Source organism: Puma concolor, chromosome B1, assembly GCF_028749965.1.
Source record: "Puma concolor isolate L17-30 chromosome B1, mPumCon1.1.hap2, whole genome shotgun sequence".
NCBI lineage: Eukaryota > Metazoa > Chordata > Mammalia > Carnivora > Felidae > Puma > Puma concolor.
The window spans coordinates 181,495,128-181,502,771 of record NC_141670.1 but is presented as its reverse complement, the minus strand read 5'-3'; the positions used below and the strand labels follow the sequence as shown (position 1 = coordinate 181,502,771).

The 7,644-nt window shown below is 37.3% G+C and overlaps 1 pseudogene; it reads right to left on the bottom strand.

The window, feature by feature from the left end:
• Window positions 1-615: 615 nt before the first annotated feature.
• Window positions 616-4,530, bottom strand: LOC112858667 (histone H3.3A-like; annotated as a pseudogene).
• Between the last annotated feature and the right edge of the window lie 3,114 nt (window positions 4,531-7,644).

Sequence of the window (7,644 nt, the reverse complement as noted above, 5' to 3'; positions counted from 1 at the left end):
TAGAGAGGACTAGAGGGAGACCTTTATAAAAATGTAAATTTCTTGGACTTACGGTTTTTTGTTTTGTTTTGTTTTGTTTTATAGCTTAATGCATTTTAATAGCAAACTTACAGGAACAGCACAGAAGACAGACAGCATTAAAAACAGGTCCTTGCACGTAGGACAACTCAGTTAGAAAAGTAGAGTGAATGGATGGAATCTACCGTATGATAAAAATGCTACAAACACCATTTAGTTGTCGTCGATAAGAAATTTACTTGTTTAAAAAAAAATCCAAGTGCTGGCATTGTCCAAAAAACTTAACAGGTTTATTTATAATTGTTATAAGGTTGAACTGCTGAAACGTGTTCACTGAAACATTTTGACGTGCATTCATGCACGCATTTATATTAAAAATTCACATACAAATGAAAATGGAGACACTGCCAATGCCTGATTTCTGTCCCCCAGTTTTCTATTTGCAGTGATATACTTAGGTACTTTTGACCCCATGGTGGGGGTGGCGGGCGGGATATCTAACGTTCAGAACCACCAATAACAGGAAGAAGAGATTTTTTTTTTTTTTTTTTTTTTTTTTTTTTTTTAGAATGAAATGTTTTCCATCAGGGTGGTTTCTTAAGCACATTCTCCACATACGCGGTGTGCTAGTTGGATATCTTTGGACGTAATTGTTACACGTTTGGCACGTGACACAGGTTGGTGTCTTCAAAGAGGCCCGCCAGATAGGCCTTGCTTGCCTCCTGCAAAGCACCAACAGCTGCGCTCTGGAGGCCCAGATGTGTTTTGAAGTCCCGAGCAATTTCTCACAGCAGATGCTGGAAAGGAAGTTTGAGGATCAGGATCAGAAGTTCAGGGGACTTCTGACTAGGTCGAATTTTGCGGGGTGCCCCGGTACCAGGCCTGTAAGGATGAGGTTTCTTCACCCCTCCAGTAGAGGGCGCACTCGTTTGAGCGCCTCTTGTAGTCAGTTGCTTCCTCGGTGCTTTACCACCGGTCGATTTGCGGGCAGTCAGCTCTGTAGGAGCCCTGGTACTGAGACATCCTTCCTTTACCCCCTTCTTCGGCTGGAGCTCAGGGACCTAGAGGCAATGCTGGCATTAGCAAGCGAGGGGGCGTGGCTGCGGCTGCAAACACAGTTATGTTTATTTCTTTTGCGAAAAAAAGCGAGATACAATCAAAGAAAGGCTGAAGAGGCCATGTAAGAGCCTAATCTATGTGATTTTTAATAAACATTGTTTTTTTTTTTTTTTTCAGTGTGGAAATAGGGGGAAAAGGAAGAATATAGAGTAATCAAAGAAAATCTCTTGAACTGACTTTGCATGATGGACCAACCTCATACAAACAGATTGGCTTTTGAAAATAAAGGGGCCCGTGGGGATTGCAATTTGGAATAAAAAGTGGAACTACCCAGAAAAATCAAGATTTACCTGGGGAAAACATGGAGAGGTCAAGGTTGGCGCAGCACCTGTGTTGGAGCAGAACGGTGGCTGTAGGCCATGGCTGGAAAGACTCTCAAGTTTCTGTTTCTTTATTTTTTTCTTTATTGATGTGTTGCTGATATTAGTTATGGTGGCACTAAAAGTAGGCCAGCAGGGAAAGGAGCCACTAATAACAGATCTCGTGTATGCGTTCTTGTTTTTCTATGACAAGTAGGACTCACACTTTAGGTTGAGTAATTATTAATATTCTTGAACTTTATCTGAATTCTGGAGACAGTGGGGTGGCCATCTCAGACAGGCAAGTCATTTCTGAGACAGATGAGGTATTTTATATTACTGTTAAGAGATGAAAACCTCATTTTTGGATCCTTAAATGGACTGAGAGAAGAAGGAATAACAAAGGCAAGAAATACATATTTAGGATAATTTAATGATTTTTCTTGTAGTGCAGATATGCAGAGTAAAGTGCATCCAATCAGTGGCATCTTGCCCTCCATTATATTTACATTATGAGTTTGCTATGTGGCTATGTTTTCTTTTTTCTTTTATTTTTTCAGCACATCTCTGTGTCTCTTTTCCACCAATGCCCCTTAAAATGCTTACTAGATTGATTTTGGAGTCACACATCTAGTTGTACAGGTGTGAAAAGTTTTTCAGATTCTACCTCTGTTATATTCTTTGGTTGTGGGAAAATACTGGGAAAAACAAAAGCAAAAACTAGGAACAAAACTTGTTGTGAAATATCTCTGGATTTGAAGGCCTTGAATTTGGTGATCTTTGGACGTTTCAATGCTAAAGAATTTATCTTGATATGAAGATTTTCTTTGAACCATCAACAATATTAACATTAGAGTTTTTGTCTCTATTGAGACATGAGAGAAATATTGGGCAGTTTATACATTCCTAACTTTCAAAGAGAATCGGGTACATAACTGTCTTCTAGAGATAGCATTCTTGTCAGCCTGGTTCTGGCAAAGGCAGCAAAAAAGAATATGTTTTATTCTTTATTATTTTTAAGAGTTTATTTATTTTGAAAGGGAGAGAGGGACAGAGAGACAGAGAGAAAGGGAGAGGAAGAGAGAGAGGATAAGAGAATCCCAAGCAGGCTCCTTGCTGCCATTGCAGAACCCGACACGGGGCTTGAACTCACAAAACCGTGAGATCATGACCTGAGCTGAAACCAAGAGTTGGATGCTCAACTGACTGAGCCATCCAGGCACCCCTCAGATATATATTTTAAAAAATATATACTGGCTTAATTCTCAGATTAACTTAGGTTAGTTCTGAAAATTGAGGCAGAATGGAAGCAATCAGAAGCCTCAGTCTTATATGATATCCTTTCAGAGGTTCAATATGACAAATTTGTTATCTGTGTGACGTTATTTACAGCTTTCACTCACATGGTACTGAAATATAGGGTATTAATAACGGATTCTTCAGGGGCGCCTGGGTGGCGCAGTCGGTTAAGCGTCCGACTTCAGCCAGGTCACAATCTCGCGGTCCGGGAGTTCGAGCCCCGCGTCAGGCTCTGGGCTGATGGCTCAGAGCCTGGAGCCTGTTTCCGATTCTGTGTCTCCCTCTCTCTCTGCCCCTCCCCCGTTCATGCTCTGTCTCTCTCTGTCCCAAAAATAAATAAACGTTGAAAAAAAATTAAAAAAAAAATAAATAATGGATTCTTCATATTTAAATAAGTTTATATGTGATACTGACTTTTTTGTTTAGATTTGTATTGTCTTGATAAAAACATACTTTCTCTTTCTTAATGGGAGGTCCTTAAAATACTTTGTTGTTATGCATATAATCCATTTTTAGGGTTTAAAAAAATATATATATACACACACATATACATATATATATATATACATACACATATATATACACATATATACATATACATATACATATATGTATACATATACACATATATACATATGTATACATATACATATACATATATACATGTATATATGTATATACATATACATACACATACATATACATATATACATATACATATATACATATATGTATATATATGTGTATATATATATATATATACACTTCATATATGTATTTATAAGAAAGAAACATCTCATCCTATTAACTTATAAAAGGTATGCTCTGTCAGCATAGGTCAAATAACTCCATAACAAACATGCTCCAAAAATCTCTGTGACTTGAAAACCACAAATGCATATTTCTTGCTGCCTTTCATCCCCATTGAAGTGTAGCCAGACACTCTGTTCCACATACTCATCTTTGACTTATGGCCGTCATCTCAAATTTTACTGGTCACCATTTCAGAGCTAAATGAGATTAAATATCAGCTTTTCCACTCACAACTCAAAATCCATATCTGGTTACATGGCTACATCCGCTTAGAAGTGGGCCAAAAAGGGCATTCTTAGTAAGTACCTTAAAGGAGAAGATGCCAGAAGGGTTTGCTGAACACTTTATGACCACCAAAATTTACCCTTGTGATCACCAAATATCTGATTCACTCTTCTTTCTGCGTATAATATATGCTTACTCACCTCTCAAAGTAAACAAGTCTTAAGCACTAACTCATCATAATGACAATCTGAAAGTGATATATGTTGGTGTTTGCATGGAGGTGATATGTAAAATTCTCTATAGCAAGACCAGATATGACTTTTCTTGATCCAGATATATATGTCATTGGCCCTCACACCCCAATATATAATGGTACAACATATGCTGGAAAACTGCAATCAATAACACATTTAGAAAGGGGAAGATGCCTGGGTGGCTCAGTCAGTTGAGCATAGGACTCTTGACTTCAGCTTAGTTCATGATCTCATGTGGGATAGAGTGCTGGGTGAGGCTCTGTGCGTGTCTGAGATTCTTTCTCTCTCTTTCTCCTTTTGTCCCTCTCCCCCACTCAAAAAAAAGTTGCGGGGGGTGTAAGATACACAGCAGGTAGTAATCTATAGCAATCCTGAAACCACCATTGGGCAAACTTTTGAGATATCCTTACCCTCGTGGTGAGGAATGTTCTTTGAATATTCTCTGATTCTGCTCTGCGGGAGCAGTGTTTTCTCAGCCTAATGTTTTCTGTGACTCTTTGCATGTCTTTCACAGATTTTACCCTCTATTGCCATTTCTGGCCACATCTGATGTTCAAAGTAGAAAACTATATCCTCCTGAGGACTGAATAACCTTCCCATCCATATTCCTTTCCAGAGAAAGCTTGTTTTAAGTCTTAGACAGTTGCAATCTCTTTTGGTGTAAGTTATGGTTCTTTAGGCAGTATGACTCTCTCAGTAACTTATCTACCTTCTTAACAATTGGAGTCCAATCAGTTCCATGTGCCAGTAACTACAATGACAGTTCTGTTTGGGAGGGACATCCCTCTTTCCCTAGACTTATTCACAAAAAGCTTGAGCTTATCAAATTTAGTAAGCATATTGCATCATTCAACCTTTTTCTGAACAATTTTTCCAACAAAAGAGACTTTCTGAAAAAAAAAAAACACACGAATTCTTTCAGAGGCTTTAGCAATAGATGTAATGGTTCTCCATTTGATTTGACCCCCTTGCAATTTGGAGTTTGATATTTTTGTTATGACTTTCCTTATTTTGATCTTCATTTTCTTAGGGTTAAGGAGCAATATCTACTTCCAACATAAAATTTCTGAAGTCTTTGTATACTCTTTTATCCCTGCTTTCAAATAGATTATTTACTGAAATAATTTCTTGTAATATCTTGTCAAATACAGGTGGTACATGCACCTTTGACGACTATCATTCTGATGCGCGATTTCTTCTCTGAATGCTACCACATCATTAACTATGTATTCTGACTGTCAAACTATCTCAAGTGATTGTTTAATCAAATGTTTTGATACCACATAACATGGATTTCCATTTTTCAGTTCCTTGCCTTCAAATAACCCATTCTTAAGACTGCCATGTATTTAGATTTGTTTCTTTGGTGATAGCAAATCTCTCTTTTGGTATGATGCCTGTGTCAGTCCAGATAGACCCTTGAAGCGAAAGTTCCCAACCAAGATATCACAAACTGGGAAAACGGGTAAAAACAATCTTACCAAATTAGTGAAACATTTGCAGGTAGATGACTAGTTTAAAGATTCTTGTGGAGATAAGAGTCCGTGTTCAAAATATGGGGAGGTATTTTCGTATTCAAGTAGCTCAGGAAACCGTACTAGTGACTGAGTAGTGATCTTTTCCAGAGTACACACTTTGACATCAGTGTTGAAAAGAGTGGGAAAAACACTAACATAATGAATACTACCATCATGATGTTGGTCCAGGCTTATGGAAAGATCAGTTAAAAAGGGTTAATTTAAAATACTGGATACAGCTATAAGCACCATTCAGCTCTTGGTAGCACTAAGTTTCTTTCTTTTTTTTTTTTTTTTATATATGAAATTTATTGTCAAATTGGTTTCCATACAACACCCAGTGCTCATCCCAAAAGGTGCCCTCCCCAATACCCATCACCCACCCTCTCCTCCCTCCCACCCCCCATCAACCCTCAGTTTGCTCTCAGTTCTCAACAGTCTCTTATGCTTTGGCTCTCTCCCACTCTAACCTCTTTTTTTTTTTTTTTTTCCTTCCCCTCCCCCATGGGTTCCTGTTAAGTTTCTCAGGATCCACATAAGAGTGAAACCATATGGTATCTGTCTTTCTCTGTATGGCTTATTTCACTTAGCATCACACTCTCCAGTTCCATCCACGTTGCTACAAAAGGCCATATTTCATTTTTTCTCATTGTAGCACTAAGTTTCAAACACTTGTTGGTTCCCTGGGTACAAGAGTTTATACCTTCCTTTCAATTCATATTGAAGGCATTTAATTCAATCCAGATACACTATTCTATGTCTCAAGTATTTTGGTCTGGTGACTAGATATCATCAAATTATACAAATAAGAAAGACCCTCAAGTAATTTGAGGACTAGTATAAGAGTGGGGGAGAGACACACACAAAGTGATATTAATGTATAGAATGTGGGTGGTACAAATGGCCTGGGTATTCAACAGTGAGGAATACTTGGAAGGAATCATAAAATGCTTTCTGAAGAATATATGTTTTGATACTGGAATTGAAAAATGGATACAATGTCAATGCATACACATGAATCTGAGTATGGGAAAGAGAATTAAACGTAAGGGGACCACAAAATATTTCAGGGGGATATTGTTGGGGGAATTGTAAGTGGGTGCGCTGGGCTGTAGAGAAAACAATATAAGAAACCTGCTGGAATTAAACCATAAGAGACTCTTAAATACATAGATGGGGGTGCAGGGTGAAGGGAAAATGGGTGATGGGCATTAAGGAGGGCACTTGTTGGGATGAACACTGGGTGCTGTATGCAAAGAATCATGAGAATCCACTCCCGAAGTCAAGAGCACACTGTATACACTGTATGTTAGCTGACATGATAATATAGGTTATATTTGAAAATTTTAAAAACATTGCAAAATATTAAAAAATAAAAATAAATTTTTAAAAAGCTGATGGAATTAAAAAGCAATGTGAAATTAGGTATAGGCCAGTCTTCTCTTTGCTCGATATGTGAATACATTTTCTCTCCTGGCTTACTCTCTCCAGTACCTGAATCTTCACTGATTACTCTCCCCTCTTGACCACTAACATATTTATATCACATAATGTACAATACAATTATAAAAAGTATTGGTTTGTATATGTATATGTAAACATTTAATTTTTGTCCTTCTGATGGCTGAACTCTCTATAGATTTTCTCATATGATTATGGTATATAGTATAATATTGACTATTGATTAATTGTAAAAATAAGTTAAAGTTACCATATGAAATATAATTCAGGGCCCATTGCTATTTTTTAAAATAAAAGTTTACTACAACACAGCCACATTTGTTTATGTACTATCTATGACTGCTTTCATAATACAATGCCAGAGCTGAGTAGCTGTGACAAAGACTGGCCTGCAAAACCTAAAATATTTATCATCTGGCCCATAACAGAAAATTCATCCACCTCTTACACAGTGCATTTACAAATGTGATCAATACGTTAATATTTTCACATACATTTTTATCCTAATCACCAACCGTTCTGTGTCAAAGATATTTCCAATATATAGCCTCCAAAACAAAGAAAGAATATATGATCTATTATGAATTACTTTTAACAAGTCTTTGCCACATGTCTATTTAGATCATTAGTTTCAAAAGG